At 39.9% G+C, this 26,443-nt stretch overlaps 1 protein-coding gene across 3 annotated transcripts in view; it reads right to left on the bottom strand.

The window, feature by feature from the left end:
* Window positions 1-26,443, bottom strand: part of GAB2 (GRB2 associated binding protein 2) — a 184,131-nt gene that overhangs the window by 131,137 nt on the left and 26,551 nt on the right. Inside the window, exon 1 of one of the 3 annotated variants that reach the window (XM_035722754.1) lies at window positions 8,185-8,202. The exons of 1 other annotated variant lie outside the window; for it this stretch is intronic. The gene's annotated coding sequence lies outside the window, so the exon portion shown is untranslated. Of the gene's footprint in view, window positions 1-7,800; window positions 7,819-8,184; window positions 8,203-26,443 lie in introns of those variants that run through there. One more of the 3 variants, XM_027578681.2, reaches the window with a different exon arrangement.

The following is a 26,443-nucleotide window of genomic DNA, read 5'->3' as shown; positions in this document are numbered from 1 at the left end:
GAGCACAGCCCTGTGACACCTTGTTTTGAGCTGGCCTCTAGAACTGTGAGAGATTAAATTTCTGTTGTCTTAAGCCAACTGATTTGTAGTAATTTTACACAGTAACCACAGGAAACTAATACAGAAAGAATATGACTTTAGGCCAAATTAAAATGTATGTGCTAATAAAAGAGCTCAACTCTCCCTAAGTGGATTTATAAATTTAACATGAACTCAGTAAAAATACCAACCTTTTTTTTTTTTCCCAATAGGAAAGGTAGTTATAAGGTTCATACAGAAAAATAAACAAGAATAGCAGTAAGGGGAGACTTAGACAATTATATGATTAAAACATACTATAAAACCTTATTAGTTAAAACCAAATGTGTTGCCATAACTAAAGACAGATCAACTATTGGAATTTAACATATTTTAAGTCCACAAGTGGGTACTAATGCATAAAATACTTAGGTTATGATAGAAGTGGCATCTCAAATTGTGGGAAAAAGATTTCAGATGGCATTTGAGATTTAAATGACACTGTGACAAAGTTGAATCTGTCTTTTTAAGTACAGATCTGAATAAATTTCAAACAGAACAGAGATCTAACCATAATATAAAATGAAACTATGAAAGTAATAAAGCATAGTACAATTTCTTTTGTAACTTCTGACTGGGAAACTCATTCTATTACATGATGTCTAGAAGCCATAAAAAAGAAAAATTATTAGAGTAGCTACACAAAAATCTACAAATCCTGCATGGCAACATAAATAAGCACACAAGTGTGCGTGCACATACAAGCATACAACTGCTCACACACATACACATGCACACAAAGCAAGGAAAGCAAGAAAACAAATGATAAACTGGGTTGGAAGTCATAAATATTGTGCTAAAAATGGCAATCTCTATTATAAAAGGCTAATCTCTTAAAGAGGTCCTATAAATCAGCAAGACTAACAACCCTGTGGAAAAATAAGCAAAGCATATGAACAGATTGTTTACAAAAAAAGAAATACAAATTAAAACTACACTAAAATACTATTTTCATTAGACTGGCAAAAATCCAGAAGTTTGATAACTACGTGGGCAAGACTGTGGGAAAACAGACACTTTCATACACTGCTGGTGGGAGCAGAAATAATTACAAACCCTCTGGAGGGTAGTCTGGCAAAATTACATATATTAAAATTATAATAGTACTTATCCTTTAACCAAGCAATTTTTTTTAGAAATTCACCTAGAGACAAACTAATACATTTTGCAGATCTGTTTAAAAGAATAAGCTGGGGGCGCCTGAGTGGCTCAGTTGTTAAACGTCTGCCTTCGGCTCAGGTCATGATCCCAGGGTCCTGGGATTGAGCCCCACACTGGGCTCCCTCCTCGGTGGGAGGCCTGCTTCTCCCTCTCCCACTCCCCCTGCTTGTGTTCCCTCTCTCGCTGTCTCTCTCTCTGTCAAATAAATAAATAAATAAATCTTAAAAAAAAAATAAAAGAATAAGATGGAAAACAATGTAAATGTCCATCAACAAGGATATTCTGTTATGGTTCCATTAACTGATGGAATACCAGTTGGCTGTTAAAAAAAGAAAAAAAAAGGAAAGTCTTCATGTACCAATATGGAAAGAGTATCAAAATAAATTATTAATGAAAAAAGCTAAACATGGAGAAAGTTGTACCTTATGCTGCCATTAGTATGAAATAAAGAGAATACATATTGTAACCATATTTAAAATCTATGTTGAAATATGGAGGCCAACATATACATATATATCTGTATACACACACACGGATTGGAATTGAGCAGATGGGGCAGAAAGCCATAAATTATACTCTTCACAGTATACTTTTCAAATATTTGATATTTAAACCATGTGAATGTATTCTCTATTACACATTTAAAAATTTTAGTGGGGAGCCTGGGTGGTTCAGTCATTTAAGCATCTGCCTTCAGCTCAGGTCAGGATCCCAGCATCCTGGGATTAAGCCTGCATCAGGCTCCCTGCTCAGTGGGGAGTCTGCTTCTCCTTCTCCCTCTGCCCCTCCCTCCACTCATGCACATGCTCTAATAAATAAATAAAATCTTTTAAAAAAATTAGTAAGTAGGGGTGCCCAGGTGGCTCAGTCACTTAAACATCTTCTTTTGGCTCAGGTCATGATTTCCGTGTCCTGGGATCAAGCCCTGCATCAGGCTCCCTGCTTAGTGGGAAGCCTGCTTCTCCCTCTCCTTCCCCTGCTTCTGCGTGCACATGCGTGCACACACTCTCTCTCTCAAAAAAATCTTTAAAAAGACAAAAAAAATTTAGTAAGTATGCATAATAGAATGTCTGTTAACAAAGTAAACAGAATATAACTTCCAAATTAGCAGAGGAGTAAAAATAAAATGAGAAAAAGTAAAACACTCAATCCAAAAGGCAAAACACACAGAAGGAAAACACAATGTGAAATAAATCTAAATAGTTCCATAATTACAATAAATGTAAATCAGTTAAATTCAGTTAAAAGACAAAGATTGTCTCACTGTAATAAACATCAATTACCTAAACTCCCCAATTAAAAGACAAAGACTGTCAGGTTAAACAAAAACACAATCTAGCTACATACCATTCTTAAAAGATATACCTAAAATACAGGAGCACAGGTAGGTTGAAGGTCAAAGGATGGAAAAAATTACATGAGGCATATATACCACTCAGAAGTATGGTGCTATAGCTATATGACTTATATTAAGGCAAAGGGGTCACTTTACAAAAACAGGAGGTTCAGAGGTCCAGAAGATACATAATTCTAAAATATAGCCTCAAAATATATAAAGCAAGAATTGCTATCACTGCAAAAATTATTATCACTGACAAATCCATTTTAAACAACCTCTTACTATATCAGTAATTGATACAAAAAGGGTGAGGCTCCCTTTGCCTCCTCAAATTAATGTACTTTGGAACTGCTAGATCACCATATTGGAAACAAAGTTTCTTACTTACTTCCTGAGAAAATAATTCAGAATGGAGAAACATGCTTCCTGTCTGGTTTTGGTGACAGTATACAAATGCAAAAATGGGAAGTTATACATTATCTGCACAGTGACCATTATAGCCAGATACTAATACTAATGGCTTTGTCAGCAGCTCTATGTGCTTATGCTTCAATTTCTTAATCTCTAAGCTCCTCAAGGGAAAATGTTGTTCTTTTACACATATTTGTATCTATCCCAGCACCTACCACACGCCCAGTATATAATAAATGCTCAGTGTTTTACTGAATCATCTATCACACACCCCCATTAAAGATATTACAACATTTATGAAGCAATTATATACCAGGCAATACACAGATGAATAAAATAGTGTCTGTTCTCCAGTAGAAGAAAAACAGAAATACATCTTTTAAAAAGGTATAAACAGAGGTTTGGATGGAGACCTCCTTCCTGACAAAGTACCTGGAGATTTGAAGGGAAGTTCTCAGCCATTTAACATGTATTTCTAAGTACCCACTGTATTTCAAAACCAGGCAGGTGCTAGAGAAGGGACATTTGAATTAAGTCTTGCCAAGCAGATGTGGGGGTGAAGTCAGGCAGAGGATATTAAGGGCAATGAGAAAGAAGAATATGAAATTCAGGAGAAAATGTGATTTGCTCAAAGTCAAACAGCTTGGGTAAAGATTAGAACTTACATTCCTAGTGTCTTCTCACATGGCTTCTTGACACTCCTTACCCCAGGACCAATACAGATACCTGTCTAGATTGATGGCTTGTGACCACAATCCAACAAGAAATTCTTTTAAAATCACAGCACAAAACTCATAAATTCAAATATTTCCTTAGATGGGGGCACATAGGTGGCTCAGTCAGTTAAGCATCTGACTCCTGGTTTCAGCTCAGGTCATGATCTCACAGTCAAGGCATTAAGCCCCGTGTCTGGCTCTGCACTGAGCTGAGTATGGAGCCTGCTTGGGATTCTCTCTCTCCTCTCCCTCTGCCCCTCCCCACCTGCTCACGTCCTAGCTTGCTCTCTCTCTTAATTAAATTAAATTAAATTAAATTAAATTAAATTAAAAGTTTAAAAAAGTTTCATTAGATGTCTTTACTGGATACAATGCATGTTATTCTCTATTTCATTTAAAAAAAATGCTGATCACAACTCACTACTGCTGACTTCACACCCAGCAATAACTCTCAATCCCATTTTGTAAAATGTTTAATGCTTGGGATGGTTTATAACGTGCTTCTCTCTGTTGCTTCTCCTAATTGGAATGCCACTTCTAGCTCCCCACTTGACAGCCCAGGAGAAGCCCCTCCCAAGCATATTGCTGAGCAACTACTGTATGCAGAGGAAACACTGTGCTAGCCTCAAACTTGCTGTTCATGGCTAAGTTCTCCAAAAAGCATAAACCAAAGGGATTATCAAATTTTCCTGGGAAATTTGTCAAACCATTCATATTTACTATGTGTCTACTCAGTCTATGAGATAGATACAGAGTGAGATATGGATATGTGAATGCTGGGACAAACTTCCAAGGTGGTAGTGAACTGATTATCTGAGGTCCCTTCCACTCTTAAAAAACAAGTATTTCTTTAGGAAAGAAGGTTTAGCAAAGGAGTAGACACAGACAAGAAAAATGAAACCTCAGATAAATAGAAGGACTTGCCAGGGGCCAAAAAGCCACTGGTAAGGCAAAGATTAGAATCTAGCTCATTCAATTCCCAGTGCATTTCAGAAAGTTCCCACTAGGAAAACGAAGTCTATCAGTGTTCCTTCTCATTTGCACTGACCTTTTCTTTATCAGAAATTCTCCAAGGGGCCTTAGCTTACTAAGTGCTAATTAGATTTCCTCCACCTGCTCTGGGATTTAGCGGGCGGTGCTAATGCAGTGCCCTAGCAGCTAACAAAGCCACTGGCATTCCCGGTATGCAGGGGCTGGCCTCCATAGTCAACAGCAATTAAAGGGCTCCTATCCAAAGCCCTAAGGAGGAAGACGAAGAAGTGGAGTACAGCCACTGATTGGAATTGATTGTTACTGAAGAGCTGGGTGGAAACAGGGAAAATTCTGGGAGGTAGGAATGGAATCTGGGTGAGGCAAGCAAACTAATGAATACTCATCATCACTCTCACCCCCCTAAGGAATGCTATTGTCGTTCAGATTGAGGGGATAAAGCCTTGGATGGCAAAGAGCCCTCATCCAAAAATAAGTTATCAAGAAACATTTCCCTTTCTCTTGTTTCAAGACACAGGTCCAAACTGCTCAGCCAAGAATGACAAGTCTTCCACAATTCTATCCCTTCTATCTAGGCACCATAATTTGGCGAATGTTCAGCCACTAACTGGCAAAATGCAGCCTGGATGCGCAGTCATTCCGGCCATGTGACTCTACACTAGTCACAGTTTCTCTGACTTTGATTTTCTCATTTGCAGCTCTAAGAATTGATTTCAAGGTCAAATGAGACAATATAAAAATGTTCTATAAAGTTGTGTGAAAGCTTTAATTTAACTCCTAATACCAATGCAACTAAATTCAAACATTTACTGAATTCCAAGAACAGTGCTTATACAGAGTTGGTGCACAAATGCTGTAAATATTAGCTATTAGGATATACAAAAACAAACCAATTAGAATTCTTACCCATGTGGACATCACAGACTGGTGGTAGGAGACAAGATCTCCAGTAGAGTGTAAGTACTAAGAGTATACACAAAGTGAGGAAGGGAGAGAAATTCATCCTGCTACTAAAGAATAAGGGGTAGGCCTGTCCAAACCCTTCTTGATGGTGAACAGAATATAATTGGGGCTTAGGGTCTGGAAAAAATATAGCTGCAGGAGAAATTCAAGTGGGCCATTTCATGATCCCCCACTAGAACATATTCATTACTATCTCCCTGTCTTTATTCACAAAGTTCTTTTTCATGAGAAATTTAAAAATTCTGCCAATCATTCACAGAATATTTAAGCATTTATTATATGAAGGTATTATTAAGGATACAAAATATTACAAGGCTGGTCTCTGATTCCAATGAGTTTACTATCGAACAAAGGAAACAAGTCATAAATTAAAATTATAATGATAAGCCATATACAATGCCTCAAGGGTAAAGGGGAACATTATCCCTCTCCAGAAGAGTTGAAAGTCAAAAATTCTGTCTCATTACCCGCACCCCCTTCATAAAATTAGACCAAGAGTCAAAATTCATTCTTCCCATCAAATAATATTCTTTAACCTACTATGTTCCAGACAACATTCTGGTCATGAGGAAGTGAACAAAACACACAAAAATCCTGCCTTCAGAGGGTGTATGTTCAAGAAGTGTAAAGAGCCAAATAGGTATACACATGTGTGATCCTATGGTGGGGGAGGGGAGAGCATACAGTGAATCAAAAAGCCTATCCTCTGGCTAAAGAGGACAGTGGCCACCTGCTTCTAACTAATTGCTGTGAGGGAAAAATTTAGGCCTAGTGTTCCCAGATCTGGATACTGGAAATTTTATGTAAAATCTCTCAGCTTTTAATAATCATGTATAATAATAATAAATAAACATGTACCATGATTTCTGGTTTAGAGAGACAGTCACTATATGTAAGTGTCATAAACTAAGTGCTATAGGACTTGAGGAGGAACCAGTTCTAGCTAAGTAGATCTGAGCAAGCATCAAGGAGGTAAAGGCTTCCTTCAGAAAATACTCCAGAATATTCTTAATTCTCTCATTGTTTATTTCTCACAGTACTTATTGGCTACACTGACCTGTGGACACGTGCCTTGGTACTTCCTTACTAAAAATGGCTAGACCTCTTTCTTCAACCACAAAGTCCACAACAGCAACACTATCTAAATAGCTGCCTTGCTGGTTTGTCTGATCAATCCACAGATTAACACTGCTCATTAATATGATTAATTCCCATCTGCTTGTTATCTGGAAAGATATTCAGAAAAGTTCTGTCACCTCAAATTCCCAAAGCAGGGACTTTATTATTCCAGGCAAAGAAACCCCAAAAATACCAAGCCAAAACAAAACAAAACAAAACCCAAAAAACCTTAAAAATATATGGAAAAAATGAACCCGCTCCATCCTTCTTCATTTCTCATCACTTCTTTCAAAGATAAGTTGAAAGTGTTTATCAAAATTTAAATACACATGCTCTGACTCAGAGATTCTACTAGAAATTGATTCTACAGCTAAATCACATTTGTCCAGAAGTCACAGAAATACGGTACTGGTGATTAAAAAGCCTGCTACAATCTAAAATAAATATACACAAATTACTATACAGGTAGCCACAATGTAAGTAAATACTTTTATAAAAACTGGAACAAAGCATATAAAGCAAGAATGTCACTATTTGTACATAGCAAGTGAAAGGAAATAATGTACTCTAATAGAAGCTGGTATTTAAACGAATATGAGTATGCACCTATAGAAAGGACTATACAACATGATAAACAACAAAAAAGAAAATAAGAAAAAATTTAATTGTATATATTTTATTCTTCAACCTCAGACTCTAGAAAATCATTTTCAAAGTCAGGTAATTCATCCCCAGGGCCAGGAAAACTCATCATCCTTGCTGGTCTCCAGAAGATTCCCTTAATCACTGGCACTCACTACTTAGGAACTGAGTCACTCCTGCTTTCAAAACAGGATTCTGTTGCTCTTTAACTGGGGTGGTTTTGCAGTGTCCATGATCTTAATGAAAAATCAGTGCCTCTACTACTTTTGAGCCATGACTTAGTAGCAAAATTTAAATATAAACTGTAATATACCTCTGATCAGCTGTGTGTGACCTATGGCTTCTTTTGGTTAATAAAACTCTAGGATGTGTAACTCCTACCTCTGTGATATTTTGTGTTCTCATTCTCCTCAGAGGAATCACAGTTCACCTTGCTGTTGAATACCTTTTGCTTTGGCCCAGAGATTTTCACCAGCATTACACGTGCATTCGACACAAGGTAATATCTAGGTACAATTTTGGGGTTGGAGGGAGAGAAACACGTTTTATACACCAGCAAATTATGGAAATAACAAAGGCAATTACACTTATGGTATCCTATACAGTTGCTGTGAAAACTTGAGGTTCATGAGAACTGCATGGAATGTTGTTTGCTTAATGGTTATTTGCGGGGTTTGGGTGAATTTTTGCTTCTTTCAATTTTTCACCATTTTTCGATTTAAAATGAACATGTATTATTTTAACAAAAGTGATAAACAAGGGCACCTGGGTGGCTCAGTCAGTAAGTGTCTGCCTTTGGCTCAGGTCATGATCCCAGGGTGCTGGGATCCAGCCTCATATCAGGCTGCAGCCTCCCGGCTCAGAGGGAAGTCTGCATCTCCCTCTCCCTCTGCTGCTGCGTGCTCTCTCTCTGTGTGTGTCAAATAAATAAAAATCTTTATTAAAAAAGCGATAATCATTCCTTCAAAAAATAAAACAAATGCAAATGATCTGTACATGCTCATATGGAACTACCTCCACGGTTTATCTCATAGGGTTATGGAGCACATTAATCATAAGGACTTAAAGTCCGGCACATAAGCATTCAAATATTACCTACTATTATACTGTTAAATATAGTGAAGAAAAACAAGGTACAAAACAGGGTAAACTGGGCAAGGGTCTGAGATGGGAAAGATACTTATTTTTCATTGAATACTACCCCGCTTGGGTTCCCTATGAAACAGAGCCTATGGCAAAACTTACCTGCTTTATTCAGGTGTTGAAATGTCAGAGCAGAGAGGGAATAAAGATTAGCAAGGCAGAGTAGGAAGGAAAGGAAACACAAGGCTGTGCATTGATAAACTGGCTACAGCTTAACATGAAAACATGACCAACTGCAAGATCATTAAGAATTTTTCAGGATAGACCATACAGAGGCGCCTGGGTAGCTCAGTCAGTTAAGCACTTGACTCTTTGATTTCGGCTTGAAGACAGCTTAGGATTCTCTTGCTCCCTCTACCCCTCCCCCACCTCTCTCGTCTCTTTTATACTCTCTCTCTCTCAAAAAAAGGATAGACTGTACAGAACTTCTGTAGCTGAGAATAGTGTACGTGAGGAAATGGGAAGGGGAGGAGGAGAAAAGCAGAGCGAGCAGTTTCCCTGCTGGCTCCCTCCCTTTCCTAGCTTCCAACAATTTGGTCAGAGGTGTTAGCTACCCCTTCCTCCAGGCTGTGCTCTCTAGCCCCTCCGGATATTCACTGGGCAAGAACACACTCTAGCTTTGAATCTGGAAGTGGTAGGAGAAGACAGAGCCCTTTTGGGTCTGGTCAGATGGAGCCTAGGTCTCCGAGCTGTTGCTCTCTCCACAGTGGGCACAGTGGAGACCCTACCAGAGCCCAGCCCTAGAAAAATGTACTTATTCTGTACTCAGTGGCCTAATGAGAAGGGCAGGGACTTGGAGCAAGACAGTTCCTTGCTTGCTGGGAAACTTTGGGTGGGTTGCTCATCCATGTAACTGGGATACTCCATGGCTACATGAAGATTAAATGAGCCTGGGTGGCTAAAGGGGATGCTAGGCATCCCTCTGACTAACATGGCTCTGCCTATTAGATCAGAGAGGCTGATTCTTCTCCCTTCATCTGATGCCCTCCATGCTCCACCAGGAGACCTCAGACTACACTAACTTAATTCTGGCCAGCATTATTTATACTATGATACTTACTGGGAGCTCCTCGAGGAGAGGGTTATTGATTCTTTCGTGTCACCCCTCTGGTGCTTAGCACAGCTCCTGTTCATAGCTGAGCCTGAGCACACATTTGCTGAATGTACCAGAACTCCAAACACCAATTCTTAGGGGAGATCCCCTTTCATATGACTATTAGTAAAGTCACTTAAGGGACCCATGAGGTTCCTTTAACTTAGTCCAGCAACTGTTAAGCCAGAAAGGTAGAGGGGGGAGAAAAAGCAAAGGCAGATTTGCATTCCAATCCCAGTCCCATCCCTTACTACATGGTCACATTTGGGAAAGTGATCCCTCTAAAACTTTAGTTCCCTTAAGCATAACATGGGGATCCCACTACCTTTTGCAGGATATTGTAAGGACTCAAGTAGATAAATGATGACTGGCATGGTGTTAGTCTATGCTACAGGACACTCTCATCCCCCCCCAACATGCTTAACCCTGACCAAGGTTGCTCAGTTCCACAGCTCCTATGGTTGAAAGGTCTCATCCTTTTCTGGATCTCTAAGGGCACTTTTTGCCTGGAGGGAGACCATGCAAACTATGCATGTGAGGGACATATAAATGACAGTTTCCTTTCCCTGGTATAGAAGCTTCTCTTACTCATTTGAGGGACACACCCACTACCTGGGAGGCTCCAAGAGGAGGACACTTGAACCCTGAGAGCAGTGTCCTTTGACTTGTTGCTTCTTTCTTCTCTGATAACTTAACAGCCAGAGAGAATCAATGGCCTATTTCTCTCCCTAGGAAAAAGAAACTACTTTGAAACTACTGGGAAATCTGTCTAGAACAAAGATTTCCTTCAGTGTTAGCTTTGAGCTTGTTAGACATTACAGAGACAGCAGAGATAGGTCAGATTCAGCAGCAGTTCACTCTGTGTTTGGGACCTTTTGGGACAAGTGGACTTTTGGAACACCACCATTATTTCTACATGCTAGCTAGCAACAGGAAGGGAAAAGAGCTTTCCCAGCTGATTAAGGATGAAAGTCCCCAGCAGCAAAGACAGAAGCAGCCTAGGTCTCTGAAGACTCCCTAGATCCATTACACCAACCTGGATTCCAGTCTCTGAATTTCTTTTATGTGACAGAATAACCCTTGCATGGTTAAGACACTAGAGCTGAGTTTCTATTGCTAGCAATCAAACACAATTCTAAACTTACTGAATGGTGGCCCACAACATGGGCAATCCGTACGTAGGAAAATCACCAGTTACAGGTGATTTGGGCAACTCTTTGGCAGATGTCCCAAGTTGTAATAGAACGTTTTTTTTTTTTTTGGTGGTGGTGGTGGGAGGATCAGAAAAGTGGTATCTGGTGTGAGTGAAAGGCATCTGCTTTTTTCCCCCTCTTCATTCAACACACTTTTACTGAATGCCAGCTATATGCCAGGCTTTGTACAAAATACCTTTGAAAGTCCTTTGAAAGTTTACAAAATGCTTTCACATCAGCTTCTCTTTTTCAGTTCTTAGGCTCCTGCCTTTCCTTTAGACCTGCAGGGATACCCACTGGAGCTGGTGAGAGATTAAGAGCTTCTGTGGCCCCTGGAACAGAAGTGGATTACAGCTGCATCCACAAATGCAATAAATAAGAAAGACATCCAAGTCTTAGTTGGTTCTACCGTAAAGAATAACAGTATTTCCAATAAATTCAACCAGCCCCCTAAGATTCAATAGCAGATACATAAAGCTTATGTTATTCCCTAGGGTCACTCTAAAACTTTTCTTTCAGGAAAAACTCTTAAAAAGAATGTAAGAATTCCTCATTTATCAGTTTCTTGACTAAAAAGAAAAACTATTAAGCAAAGAAAGGGACAAAAAGCCAGCTAAAGTGGAGAGATAGGATATGTGTAACCTGAATAAACCCCAGCAATCTAGGTGTCTTAGTCCTGGGCAGAATGGTATTTCAAGCCATCATTCCAGCAATCCAAGGTAAAAAAGAAAAAGAAAAAGAAAGAAAGAAAGAAAGAAAGAAAGAAAGAAAAGAAAGAAAGAAAGGAAGAAAGAAAAAGAGAAAGTAATTCTAGTCTTTATTTGGGATTTCTCATTGGGTATTAAAAGCAAAGTTATAACCCACACTTTTTATCTTCTCACCAATTACTATAGTTGTTCAAGTGTCTCTCACTCACCAACCTACTCTGCCCCTCAACCTTCAAAACCCAGTTGTAAATCTGCACTCTTTCCTCTTCATCTTCCAATTCTTTATTATGGAGATTGTGTGTCTTCCTAATCTTTACATTTTCCCTCCATTAAACCTATTAAAGTAGAGTCCTGGGAGAAGACCCAGAAAGCAAGAGTCTGTGCATCTTGGAAGCCAGGGAGAAAGTAAGGGGGAAACAGTAAATAGTGATATAACTTTTCCCTGTTATACACATTATGTAAACAGCCAGCTCTAAAGCTGCCAGGTGGTTGTAATGCCTCTCTCTGATCAAATAAAACAGCACAAGTCATAAAACAAAAAAGGTCAAAGGTTCTGAATGCAGAGATAAAAATCCTTTAATATATCAAAGGGGCCCAAGACAAGGATAACGTCAAAAAACATAAGCAAATACTTAAGTAATGCATGCAAAATTTCTTCAATTCGTGCCTAACATAGTCTTCAATTAATGTAGCAATTACTGTTATTATTATTGACCAGGTCCTCTCCACTCCTCAGCTCCTCTATTGTTAGATTATCTACATATACCTCTGTAACAGAATTTACAACTTTGTGCAGTAGTTCACTTTAGGGAGAAAGCTGACTTAATAGCTCCCCTGAGGCAAGGAGCTTCTTTATTGCTCCAGCCTAGCACAGTGCCTGACACACAGCTGGTATCAATGCATGCTTGTTGAAGGACTTGCCTTTCTTAAGTGCAACATTCCAGTCCCAGTTTACCTTCTGTGAGGCCACTTGGCCAAGATCTGACAAATCAGAAGGTCTGACTGAGCTAAAACCAGACTGTAACACATGATAAACAGACCAAGTGCAGTCACACGTTCCAACAAGTGACTTAAAAAAGTCAAGTCGATCCCAATTTAGTTTTGTAATTCAAAAATACCACTTCCTCAATAAAGATTTTCCATACGCTTGACTACTGTATGTGTCTGTCTGATCTCATGACCTCGCCTCAACTCTCAAAGAAAAACAAAAGTTAAAGACCAGGCTTTACAATACAAACAACCTTGTATTTGTTACAGGTTTGGGCTTTTGTTGTGCCATTTCTGAACCCATTATAAAATTATGTCTTTGTAGGACCTTACTGTCCTACTGCCCATGTCCAAAAACACCTACTATAATGGAAAGACCCAGGTCAGGGCAGGGGTTCTATTTCTAGTCCTGCACTGACTTGTAAAAGTCATTAAACCTCACTAATCATCCATTTCTTTATGTATAAAATGATGTATCACTCAAATATTTGCTGAATGCCTACTATGTGCTAGGCATTGTGCTGAATGCCAAAAATAAAAGGATGAATGAGAATATCCTTATCTTCAAGATTTTGATATTCTACTAGAGCTCAAGGAGATCATATACAACTGTTAAGCAATGTGGTAAGTACTATAATGGGAGGATATGCATAGTTCTACAGAAGTATGAAGGTGACACCCATTATTCTACGGGGGTGGGTAGACACATTTGGGAACTAAGAGCTAAGAAAGAACATGATAGGGTTTTATTAATTCTATGCATACCACAAGCAGAGGGATGGGAATGGGGACAGATGCCAAAATGCAGTTGCTGAGCTGGATCTCATAGCAAGAGCAGCACCAAATGTATGCAAATATTGTTTTCACTCCTATAAGGAAAATTCTATTTCACACACAGGGACATGTGTAACAAAGGGAAGACTGTACACTGCACACTTGGCAATATTCAGGCATTTGAATTAAACTATTACAAAATATTCTCATCCATCCTATGAGCTTTTTGAAATCAAAGGCTATAAGTATTCATTTTGATTTTGAAGTAGGCTGACTTTTGATTCAGATACAGTTTGAAAAATCCAAGGCTGTCTCAGGATAAAATGTATTTTCAGTTGCAGAGACATGGGGAAGTTTTTGTTGTAAATGTTTAACAAAGAAAAATCATTTAACTGTATAGCAAATATATGGCAAAATTACAAAGAGAAGGATGCCTGGGTGGCTCAGTCGGTTAAGCGTCTGCCTTTGGCTCAGGTCATGATCCCAGGGTCCTGGGATTGAGCCCCACATCGGGCTCCCAGCTTGGGGGGGGGTCTGTTTCTCCCTCTGCCTCTGCTGCTCCCCTTGCTTGTGCTCAGTCTCTCCCTCCATCCCTCCCTCCCTCCCTCTATCTATCATCTATCTCTGACAAATAAAATCTTTAAAAAAATTACAAAGAGAGATTCAAAAACACACCAGAGCGATCACTGAATAGCTTAACAACATATGGAGATGTAGTTCCCACCTTTGCTGATGTAGAGGCAAGATCTTGAGATTCATCAATTACAGATGACTCAGATCCAATTCTTTAATCAGGCACTAATCTGAATTGAGCTAGAGAGAGACAGAGAAAGGGGCCCCAGCACTGGGACACCCCGAAACCTGTCAAGCTTACACAGTCAGAGAGAGTAACAAGTCCTCCATTTCCTTCTGTGACTCCATGACTGATGTGTCACATATCCTCAGATTCTGAGGGCCTTGCAACCCTGAAATTCTGCCATGTGCCCCCAGCTCTTCATTGAGGAAACTGTATTCCATTTCATTCAGAAGCTACATACATAGACTCTCCGTGGGATTCCAGCCCCCACCACATAAGCTCAGACCCTCCCACACTCTATCACACTTCTGCCAAATCACCTTGGAGGCAGTAACTTTGTGCACTTTAGACTCATGTGTTTCCCATAGTCTGAATGACTTGGCAGAGGTAAGTTTATTTAAACTTGTGTGTTCAGAGATCAGCATGCAGGTATGATTGGGGGAGATGTGGAGGAAATGTTAATAATAGGTGTGTGAACAGGACCACACAGTCAGGAGACTGCTTCCCCCTTAGAACTATGGTTCCTGGATCATAAGTAGTTTATTTCTGCCTTGCATTACAGTAAGGAGGGTTCAACTCCTTTGAAAGCCAAGTGCATACATCCCAGATGTGATCCTAAGTAGCAAAATGAAGATTCCTTAAGTAAAAAGGCTGCCTGTTTTGGCATTAGTCAGAAGAGTTCATTAATAATGAATAACAGTAATACTTAAAAAAATTTTTTTAAGTAATCTCTATACCCAACATGGGGCTCCAACTCACAACCCCGAGATAAAGAGTCACATGCTCTTCTGAGTCTCAACAGTAATACTTCTGAGAGCTAATGCTGATACATTCATTACTTGCTGTGTACTTGACTCTGTTCTAAGCACTTTATGTATGAGTTCATTTAATACTCACAACAAACCCTGTGAGCTAGGTTCTACCACTAGCCTCACTTTATGGATGAGCAAATTGAGGCACGGAACACACTGCCTAGTCAATCCATAGTGGGATTCAAATACAGGCCACGTAGATCTTGCTACAGCTTTTTCACTATAAGTAAAAACCTCTTTTCAGAAATGTGTTCTCCGGTTTTAGGTTGACACCAAGCACTTCAGTTTATAAAATGCGGAACACACCCTTTGTCTGTGATGGGATGAGACAAGAATGTCCTTATAAGTCTGGAGAAACCCATTTCAAGTTCTAATGCAGGCTCATGATGGGGAAGGAGGAGAGTGACTAAGGTTGAACAGGTAAGTATAGCTTACTTCATCCTGAGGAGCACGGTACACTCCAGAGACAACGGGACCCTGCTTCAGCTACTGGCTCTATCATTATCTATATTTTGTGGTCCTGGGCTAGTTTCTTAGCGTTTAGCTTGTTTCTGGCTGAAATGGTAATATTATCTACCACATAGTATTGTAGTAAAGATGAAATGAGATGTAATAGGCTAACACATGCAAAAATTTCTTACTACATAGTGAGTGAACAATAAAATTCACACTTAACATCCCATTTTCCCCACCTGGCCCCCATTAGAGAGAGAAGGAGAAGACATCTGTTTAGAAAGAAAAGCAATACTGAATAAGTATGGACACTTGTTTTACTATTCAGCACCATGTGGGGGAAATCATTTTTTAAAAAAAAGATTTTATTTATTTATTTGAGAGAGCGAGAATGAGAGAGAGAGAGAGAGAGAGTGAGCACATGAGAGGGGGAAGGGTCAGAGGGAGAAGCAGACTCCCTGCTGAGCAGGGAGCCTGATGTGGGACTCGATCCTGGGACTCCAGGATCATGACCTAAGCTGAAGGCAGTCGCTTAACCGACTGAGCCACCCAGGCGCCTGGGGGAAATCATTTTTTACACAATGCAAACATGATTCTGGGTGAGGCTACCACTCACAGCCCCCCACACCTTCCTAGAGAGTGTCCTATGGAGCACATGTGGTCCTGTTCTGACCTAGCAAGTTGTCCAATGCCTGGCCAGAGCCATTGGTCCAGGGGTATAAGTATGCCCCAAGGGGTCAGCATCCTTTCCCAAGATTTTTCACTTTGGAGTTCCAGCAGTAAGGACCTTGCCTTTTGGGTCACAAAGATGGGAAGACTGGGGGCTGCTGGTGACTTACTTTCTTATCACCTCTCTGAGAGAAGAAATCTTACAGCAGGAATGAGACAAAAGGAGAGTCCTGGGGGCACCAAAATATGATTCTGGGTCCAAAATCCCTAGACTTGCCCAGGTATCTGGAACATTTTCTTCAATTTTCAGAGTTTCCTTAATATTGTTCCAATACATTTCTATTTTTTGCTTATATTCGTCTGAGGTAGTTTCTGTCACTAGTAACTCAAAAGCCCTTAAAACATGTATATTTTATGCCAGACTTTCTGCAAGGTGCTTTATGGACAAGATCCCATTCAATCCTCACAGCAGCCCTGATGGGAAGGCCCTGGTTCTCTTACCCCCTTCACTCCAATGGTACATCCACATAGCGTGAACTCTTTCATTAGCCTAGAGTCACCACTGATAGTTGCTTCTTGTACTAACCAAATCACAACCACACAGCACACCAATTGCACCTGCTTCAGCCAGATTGCACCTGCTTCGGCCACTTGCCCAATCCAAAATAATCATGCTAGCCAAGGGAATGGAACGGGCTGACTGGCCAAATCTTAAGGGCAGATGCAGCCAGCTTTCCCAGAACCACACAGATGTCTTAATAGAAATAAAGATGCTGCTAGAAAGGAGAAAGGGGGCAATGGACATAGGGGAAGCAATCAACAATCATTCACTACATACCCAAAAGGAAAACTGGAATAAACAAGTTTTTAACAGTATCTAGACTTCTGAATCATCAATCAATAATTCCCTCCATTCATATTATTTTCTACTGTGATCACACACTTCTTCAGTCTAATTTAAGACTGCTGTCCTCCAGGGGCGCCTGGGTGGCAGATGTTAAGCGTCTGCCTTCGGCTCAGGTTATGGTCCCAGGGTCCTGGGATCGAGCCCCGCATCGGACTCCCTGCTCAGCGGGAAGCCTGCTTCTCCCTCTCCTGCTCCCCCTGCTTGTGTTCCCTCTCTCACTGTGTCTCTCTCTGTCAAATAAATAAATAAAATCTTAAAAAAAAAAAACCAAACTGCTGTCCTCCAGAGGTTTCAACTACTCTCCATAGGAAAGCTAGTTAGTTCATCAATGACTCTCTAAACACTTGTGAATACCAAATTGAAATGCTGATTTGGGAAGATTAATAAGAGATTGCAAGGCACTTTCCAGAAATTGTAACACTGAAGACTTGATTAAAGCAGGTCCCACTTGACTCAATTAAAATGTTCTTGGCTGTCTCCTTGCCTTGTCTTCCTCCTTAGTAAGCATAAACTCAAAAAAAAAAAAAGGGTAAAATAAAAAAGGGAAGGCTTTCTGTTAGAAAATGGTTTTATCACCCAGTTGACCAATAAAACAGATTCCCACTGTTCGGACTGACAACAGGGAGCAAAAGGCTTTTTACAAAAATTTCTGTTAGAAAGTATTAAGAAGATGATATAGAGTTCTAGTTCTACACTTGGCTTCTAGATCCAATACTCTCACTCTTTAAGCTCGAGTAGAAAGAACAGTTTTCAAGCTGAACAGATGTTCACTGTTTATCTTCATGCTAAGACACGTCCCACCTCTCAACATGACTGCCATCTTGGACAAGATCAGTGTTCCTCTGAGCCTGTTTCCTGACTTACAAAAAGGAGGATGCCACAGTCTACCTCATTTGACTGACAAGATAATTAAAGTTTAGCTGTGATTCACATGTATGACCTGAACATGTATTACTTAAATCTTTGAAAAAAAATGAATTCTGCTGTTGTGGAATACAGTGCCCATTTGGGAGTTTCCAGTTTTTGACAACTATGAATAAAACTGCTATAAATATTCTTACGTAAGTCTTTTTTTTTCTCTTTAAATTGAGATATACAACTGTAGTTGAGTCTTGGATTTTATCCAGTGTCATGATCTCGGTCATTTAATTAGTTTAGCTCATTTATATTCATTATATTTATTGACATAGTTGGGTTTAAGTAGACTTTGTTTCTTCTCTTCTTTCAATCAAGTTTTTAAGCTTTTATCCCCCTCTTCTCTCTCTCCCTCTTTTTCTCTCTTTAGAGCTAGTTCTGAAGATTATAATATGCATCCTGAATTAATCACAGTATAGCTAGATTATATCGCTTTAGATTATAATGCGAGAAACTTCAAATTCCATTTATACCCCATTCCATCCTTCATGCTATCATACAAATATATTTTTTCTGTCATATATTTTACTTCTATGTATGTTATAAATCCCAAAATACACTGTTACTATTTTTGGTTTAAAAAGCCAATTGACTTGGAACGCCTGGGTGGCTCAGTCAATTGGATCTGCTTTCTGCTCAGGTCATGATCCCGGGGTCCTGGGATTGAGTCCCTCATTGGGCTCCTTGCTCAGCGGGGAGCCTGCTTCTCCCTCTGCCTGCTGGTCCCCCTGCTTGTGCCTTCTCTCTCTCTCTGTCAAATAAATAAAACCTTTAAAAAAATAAAAAATAAAGACAATTGACTTTTTAAAAATTGACAAAAGATAATTTTTTTTACATTTAGTCATATACTTATCATATCTTCTGCCTACCCTTCTTCCCTTCCTATAGAATTAACTTTCCATCTGATACTAATTTCCTTCAGTCTGGATTATTTCTTCTAGCATTTTTTTTAATATTGTGGGTCATCTGGTAACAAGTTTTCTCAGTTTGTATTTATGTTTTTGTTTTAATCTGACAATGTTGTTATTTTGCCCTCATACATAAAAAATAAGGTTTCCCTAGGTATAGGGTCAAAGATGATAGTGTTCTTCCAGGACTGTGGAGATGTTATTACATTGTCATCTGGACTCCACTATTTCTGACAAAAGTTGGCTGTCATTCTGGAAATATGTGTGTGTGTGTGTGTGTGTTTACCCCTTTGGGCTATTTTTAAGATTTATTAAATCTTATTTTTACTATTATTTTTTTAAAAGCAGTTTGACCATGATGTGCCTATGCGTGTCTTTGCAGTTTTCCCTGCTTGGAATTAGCTGATCTTCCAGGATTTGTAGGTTTCTGTTTGTGGCCAAATTTGGCAAAATTTCAGCTAATATTCCTTCAAATATTTTTTTCTGCCCTAGGCTCCCCCTCCGCCTCTTCCTCCTCTGGAACTCCAATTAAACATATATTAGATTTCTTGATAGTATCCCAGAAATCAATGAGCTTCTATTCATTCTCTATTAAATCTTTTTTTCTGTACTTTGGTTTGAATAATTTCTCTTGAACTTATGTCATTTTTCCTGTCTTTTCTTCTTCAATGTTCTGTTAATCTCACTAATTTATTTTACATTATCTATTTTAGTTCCAGAATTTCCATTTGGATCCCCACCCCTAATCTCCAAATCTTTACTGAAATTCCCAATCTATTCACCTACTACCTCCATTTTTTGCTGTACACATGAATGTATTTATCCTAATTTTTCCCCCGAATATTTTATTTTTTTAAATAAACTCTCCACACAACGTGGGTCTTTTGACCCCGTAATCAAGAGTCGCATGCTCTACCAACTGAGCCAGCCAGGTGCCCCTATAATAGTTTCTTTAAAGCTCCTGTCCCCTAATTCTAACACCTGGGCTGTTTGTAGTTCTCTAAAAACTGATTTTTCCCTCAAGTATGGACATATTTTCCAGTTCCCTCACATGTTGAATCTTTTTTTTTTTTAATTGTGGATGATACATTGAGGAGATTTTGGATTCCATTACCTTTCTCTGAAGAGTAATTTTGTTTGGCAGGCAGTTGACTTACTAAAGGAGAACCTCAAATTTGTGGAGGCTTCATTTTGTGCTTTGTTGGGACAGGTGTGTTTTGGTTTTGCCCTTAGTTGTAGGGGTGATTCCCTGTATTGTCTGGGGATAGCATCTGTAACTCCAAGCTATGGGCCTTCCAAGGTCTCAAAAAAAACTTGCGGTGTTTACCTACGCCCTTCCAACCCAGCAGGTCTCTGACTATAAAATCGATCTCCCTGCTGGGCAGCAGCTGAAATCTCAGATCTGCAGACTCGGCCTCCAACTATTGTTTCCTCCTTAGGCCCCGAAGTTCTCACTTACCCACATACAATTCAGAGGTCAACCCAGTATTTGAGGGGTGTTTATACACAGACTCTGTTGCTCTCCTCTTCCAGGATTTTCTCTCTCCACCTCCAGTTGTTTTGTCAATTCCAAACTTTTCAGGTTTGGAATTCTCTCTGAGTTCCAGCCATCTACTTTGGGCCGACTGGGGAATAACACCCTCAAAAGAAAAGCCACACAACTGTGGCTGTCACCCATTATCTATCCCTTATTTTACAAGTCATATCCTCTCTAGTTTTGGCCTGCTCTGGTTGCTTGCTCTTCAGTGACTTCAGACAATCATTTTTTTAATATTTTGCCGAGAGCTTATAATTTTTTTTTTCTGCAGCAGATTGAATCTGATAAAGGTGACTTCACCATCACTGGAACTGGAACTTCTCCCATCTCAAAATTTAAGGATGAAAAACTCCAAAATCACAGAAGATAAATCATCTTCAATCCAGACACATAAAAAACAGTATGAAGAAATAGTGTTTGAGGTACTTGACTGAATATTATTTTATTTATATGTTGGATATTTATTGAATATTGAGACTGAGCATTTTATTCCATTAGCTAACCACTTAGTTCCTTCATAACGAGTGTAATAAACACTCTTGCCTCACTCAGCTAAGATGAAATTCCTCACAATGGCCTAAGTTTTCTATTTCCCCATTACCTCTTTGGCTTCATCTCCTACCACACTTCCCCTTACGGGGGCTATCCAAATGATCTTTGGACTCGGAACCTTTGCCCCTGCAGTTCCTTCTTTCTGAGATTCCTGTTCCAGACAACAGCATGGTTCCTCCCTCACCTCCTTTCAGTTTTTACTCAATTTCTCAGTCAGAGGCCTCGCCTGTCTTTCTTGAAACTGTACCCTATACATACACACTTCCTAGTCTCCTACTGTGCTGTCATTTTGCCTTCAGTGCACACCCCCGACCCCAAATGTAAGCACCACCCTCAGGCACCTTGTCTCTCTTCTTCAGGATATGGCCTCATATAGAGTGTTTACTAGGTATTTTTCTATAAGTACTAGTTATTATTATTCATGTATAAAGTACAGGCTTCTTCAAAGGCAGAGACCTCCTTATCCTGTGCTGCATCACTGGTACATACTATTGAGGCTATAAACACAGTGGGGGCATGACTGTTTGCTGAAGTAATATACGATAAGCTGTAAGACAGCACTCAAATATCATGTGACAACCAGATATGCTTTATGATGCCTCAGTATTCATTAGGGGCATTGAATATGGAGATTTTGCTAAGAAGATACTGCATTTCTGTTTATGCTCTTACCTTCCACTACTATGGTCATTTACCCTTCCAACCGACATGTCTAATATAGTAAAAGAAATGGGCAAATGTGGGTATCTACGGCACTGACAGTGTAAAACCGGAATGACAACTAATTTGGGGAGTGGAAAAATGAGGTAGAAACAAATGACTAGACAATAATAAAGATGAACATAAAAGGAGCAAACTGAATTAAAGCAGAAATTTCTAAGGATCTTGAATTCCGTGGAGGAGAAAGATGTTTTACTTTAGGCTTCCAGTAAGGAAATCGTATAAAAAATGCAAGACAATTCATTAAAATAATAGAAATAGGATGTGTGAATTCCTAACCATGGGAGAAACAGAGAAATGAAAGAAAGCAGATGAATCCAATGGAAGGGAGGGGGGACAGAAATCAGGATAAACAGCATGAAATACCACAGCAGAAATATACCCAGACATGTTAGTGATCACAGCAAAGAATGAACAGTGGTTTGGGGGAAACTCTGGATAAACGAAGATCTGAGATAGTGACATTTTATAGTAATAGCCGTCACTCCTACAGAGCTTGATTTACTACATGCCGTCCACTTTTCTAAGTGTGACACATATAGTAATTCAAGTAATCCTCACAACAACTTAATGAAATAGATATTATTACTAGATTTTACAGTTGAGGAAATTGGGAAGCAGAGAAGTAACTTGGCCAAGGTTATAGTCAGTAACTGGGAGAGCCAGGATTCAAATCCAGAATCCACACTCTTACCCTCACCTTGCTATGCTCCTTGAAGATACTTGCTGACACCAGGAGGCTGAGAAGGAGCCAGACATGGGGACAGGCATGAGGGAGGGTGAGCTCTTCCAAGCAGAAGGAGAAGCAAGTGCAAAGGCCCTGAAGTGGAGAAGAGCTTGGCTCCTTCAAAGAGGAGAAAAGGGACCCCTGCCGTTGACTGGTAGGGAACAAGAGGGCAGTGTGGTGTGGGACGGAACTGGGGAAACAGTACGGGCCATATCAAGTAGCTTCTCTGATTGCTTACTGTAAGCCAGAGATGGAGCTAAATGCCTTATATTGACCTTACATTATATCAGTTCTTCATACAATAGTCCTGTGATAGGTATTATTTTCCTTCCCATTTTGTAGCTGTGGAAAGCAAGGCTTCACAGATGAAGTACATTCTCCTAAGATACACAGCTATTAGGCAGGACAGCCAGGATTAAAATCAGTTGGGTCTGACTCTGAAGCTCAGTCTTTCAGCCACAACAATGCATGATATCAAGTTAAGCTAAGTATCATCATCTGTCCAAAATAAGCCTCTACCTTTCTAGAAAAGCATCTGGCCATAAACAGAAGATGCACAGGTTTCTGAGGTTCTGCTGAGGAATGCCACTTGGAGAGAGATGCTATGTGCTGTGGGACCTCAGATCAGGAACACCTTGTCTCTGAACCTGGCTCTGACAAGCAAAGCCAAGGTCTCTCATTTATTTCCTGTCTTCATCCGGCCCTTTGGTTCTGAAACAGAATCCGTAATTTAGACTCGTCTGTTTGCTGCCATTTGTTCTCGCTGAGAGAGGTTCCTCTCAGGGCCTCACTTGAACCCTGGTATCCTGTGCTGTCTTGTGTCCTCTTCTCTGTCAGACAACAAGTGACCTAGGGTGCTGGGGAAAAGGGACACCAAAGAGCCAAACGGAACAAGTGAAGAAAGATGTGGCCCCCAGATAACTAATTATACCCTATACCCCCAGGGCTGTGGCAGAAAGGAGAGATGGCAACAGAATCAGCTCTTCGTGGAAGAACCGAGTCTGGGGGAAAGAAAGGAGGAGAGAAGAGCCTCTTCTGTGTATCTTGCTTTTCCAAGGACTGACTTTGTCTTCACTTTTTCCTCTTTCCCTCTCTGCTTAGACAAAGTCTGATAGTCTACAAGGCATGACTGCAGACAGGTGACACAGAAGCCCTTAGACATGCTTGACATGGAGCAAGCTACAATGGCCTCTTCAGGGAGGAGACAGGCCCTGCAGTCCCATCCCTCAGTCCAAGTCTTGGTTTGGCATACCAAATACAGCTTCTCTGCTATATACATATTTTTTAAGATTTTATTTATTTACTTGACAGACAGAGAGCAAGCACAAGTAGGGAGAGCAGCAGACAGAGGGAAAGGGAGAAGCAGGCTGAGCAGGGAGCCTGATGTGGGGCTCGATCCCAGGACCCTGGGACCATGACCTGAGCTGAAGTCAGATGCTTAACTGACTGAGACCCTTCCCTGCTATATTTTTAACGTTAGAAGACATTCACACTAGGTGGATGATGCCTGTACATTACCCTCATTTCAGAAATCAAGTGATACCCAAGAACACAAAGTAGATCCAATCTTATAGACAGCATGAGAGAGAGAATTATTCTGATGCTCTAAGACGTCTAGCTATACCTAAACTGCAAACACACCTATCTGGCAGCCAAAGGTGATAACTCCTCCAGGACTGCAAGTAAAAGGGCCCTAGTGAATGTCTCTTCTGAGACCAATCCTTGCTCTGACCATTGGCTAGCACTGCAAAGCCCTGCAAAGGATACAACCCGGTATCCATGTTTCTGACAGAACCAGCAGGAAGGGAGACAGAGTAGAACAATGCAAAGTGCATAGCACAAAACCAGAAGTCCAGGTCTGCCACTGACCAGCCGTGAGGATGTGAAGGAGCTGATCTGAGTCTCACATTTCTCCATCTACTAAAGAGGCCCAAAGAGTAAGCACAGAAGATATACTTAAATGCCCTACAGATAATTGATTTTTTCTGTCAAAAATAATGTTATTAACAGCAGAAGATAATATGTATCCAGAGAGAATGCTTAATAAGTACCAGGCACTATTCCCCAAGCACTTTGTAGTTTTTCTTCACAACAACTCTCTAAGACAGGTGTTACTATCCTAATTTTACAGATGAGGAAACAGACTCAGAGGTGGAGAAACTTGCCCAAAGTTGTGGAGCTTGCAAGTGGAGGGTCTAAGCAGTCTGGCTCCAGGATCCATATTCCTTACTTCTGAATGCTGGTCCTGTGACTTTTACCACTGTGTGACTTTCAATAAGCTACCATATTTCATTAATTCTAAAATCCTTTTCTTTTTTTTCTTGAATGTTTTAACATCAAAATCAGAATGTTTCTTACATTCAAGCTGAAGTCGGAACATAGCTGTCAACAGAGTACACTTGGTTGTCATTTCTGGTGGTGTGACTGCTCAAGTACAACCTAGAATAAATAATTCAAGGTCCCTTTCAGGGAGAAATACAAAATCTCAGTCTCTGTAAGAAGACTTTTTGTTAAGGTCTTCTGGTAAGATCAAGGAAGTGCCAGCATTGAAACCTAAAGAGTATGTGTCAGCGACTTGGAAGAAAAGAATGAGGACAATAATAATGGAACTTTTTAAAGAAATGTTGCACCATCAGTGCTCTTGATGGCATAGAGGAGAAAAGTGGAAAAACGTGGATAATGAGTCAGAAAGTGATTCAAGACTGGAATCAAATATCAAGAAGTTTTAGGAATCCTTTACCAACGTACTTTGCTGATATTTTCATTTTTGTGTATATAAGACAGTGACAGCCATGAATCCACGTCCAACTCTAAGAGCACTCTTTCAATAGGGGATTTTTTTTCTGTCTTAGTACTATGTAAAATAACAGCGTACGTTTACATATATACCATCTTAGAGTCAATGAACACTGAATGAAAAGTAAAGCCTTTGTAAGGCCTCATTTGGAAACTGGGATGAGAAAAATGCTGTAACGGCTACAAAATAAAATGTAAATAAAACATAGTGTTCATGGGGTGCCTGGCTGGCTCAGTCAGTAGAACATCTGACTCTTGATCTAGGGGTTATGAGTTCAAGCCCCATATTGAGCACAGAGCTTACTTAAAATCAAAAAAAACCAAAAAGCCCCATAGTATTCAAAGGCCCTCTATGACCTGACCTAAACCTACCTTTTCCCTCCTTGTTTCCTATCATTCGTTCAAATGGGCTACGCACTAGATTATAATATATGTGGTTCCTTGAAGACTGCCTGACCCTTCTCACTTGTGCGCCTTTACATGGTTTCTTCCACTGAAATGCCCCATCCCCCACTTACCTCAGAACCTTCATTTACTAAAAGGTGACCCTGAATTGTTTTTTCAATCCCTCAAGTCCTCAGTTTTCTCATCTCAGGTATCTAAGTTTAGATTTGCTTTGAGAATTTAATGAGCTAATGCATGTAAAGTGCTTAACACACTTTCCAATTAATTTGTGGTCAGGCAGCATGTCTGTCTTGAGAATGAGTCTCAAAACAATGAACTGGCCAAGTGCACACAGCTTATTTCACAGCAAAGCCAGAATAAGAACCAAGACCATCTCACACCCAGCCCAGGGCTCTCTTTAGGTTTAGGAAATGGCTCTCTTTTGGATGGCTTCCCAGGAGAATTCTACCAAACTTTTAAAGACTTAATACCTATTCTTCTGTAACTGTTCCAAAAAAAAAAAAAAAAAAAAAGAAAGAAAGGAAAACTCCCAAACTCATTCTATGAGGCCAGCATTACCTTGACCCCAAAACCAGACAAACACTCCATTAAAAAGAAGAATTACAGACCAATATCCCTAATAAACACGTATACAAAAATCAGGATACTAGCTGATCGAATTCAACAGTACATTAAAAGGATTATTCACCACAATCAAGTGGGATTTATCTCTGGGCCACAGGGGTGGTTCGATATCCTCAAATCAATCAACGTGATACACCACATTAATAAAGGATAAGAACCATATGATCCTCTCAGTAGATGCAGAAAAAGCATCAGACAAAATATAGCATCCTTTCTTGATAAAAAACCCTCAAGAAAGTAGGGATAGAAGGAACATACCTCAACATCATAAAGGCCATATACAAAAGACCCACAGCTAATATCATC

This window comes from Zalophus californianus, chromosome 11 (genome assembly GCF_009762305.2).
Source record: "Zalophus californianus isolate mZalCal1 chromosome 11, mZalCal1.pri.v2, whole genome shotgun sequence".
NCBI classification, from domain to species: domain Eukaryota; kingdom Metazoa; phylum Chordata; class Mammalia; order Carnivora; family Otariidae; genus Zalophus; species Zalophus californianus.
Note: the sequence above shows the minus strand (reverse complement) of the source record. Positions and strands in the feature narration are given on the sequence as shown.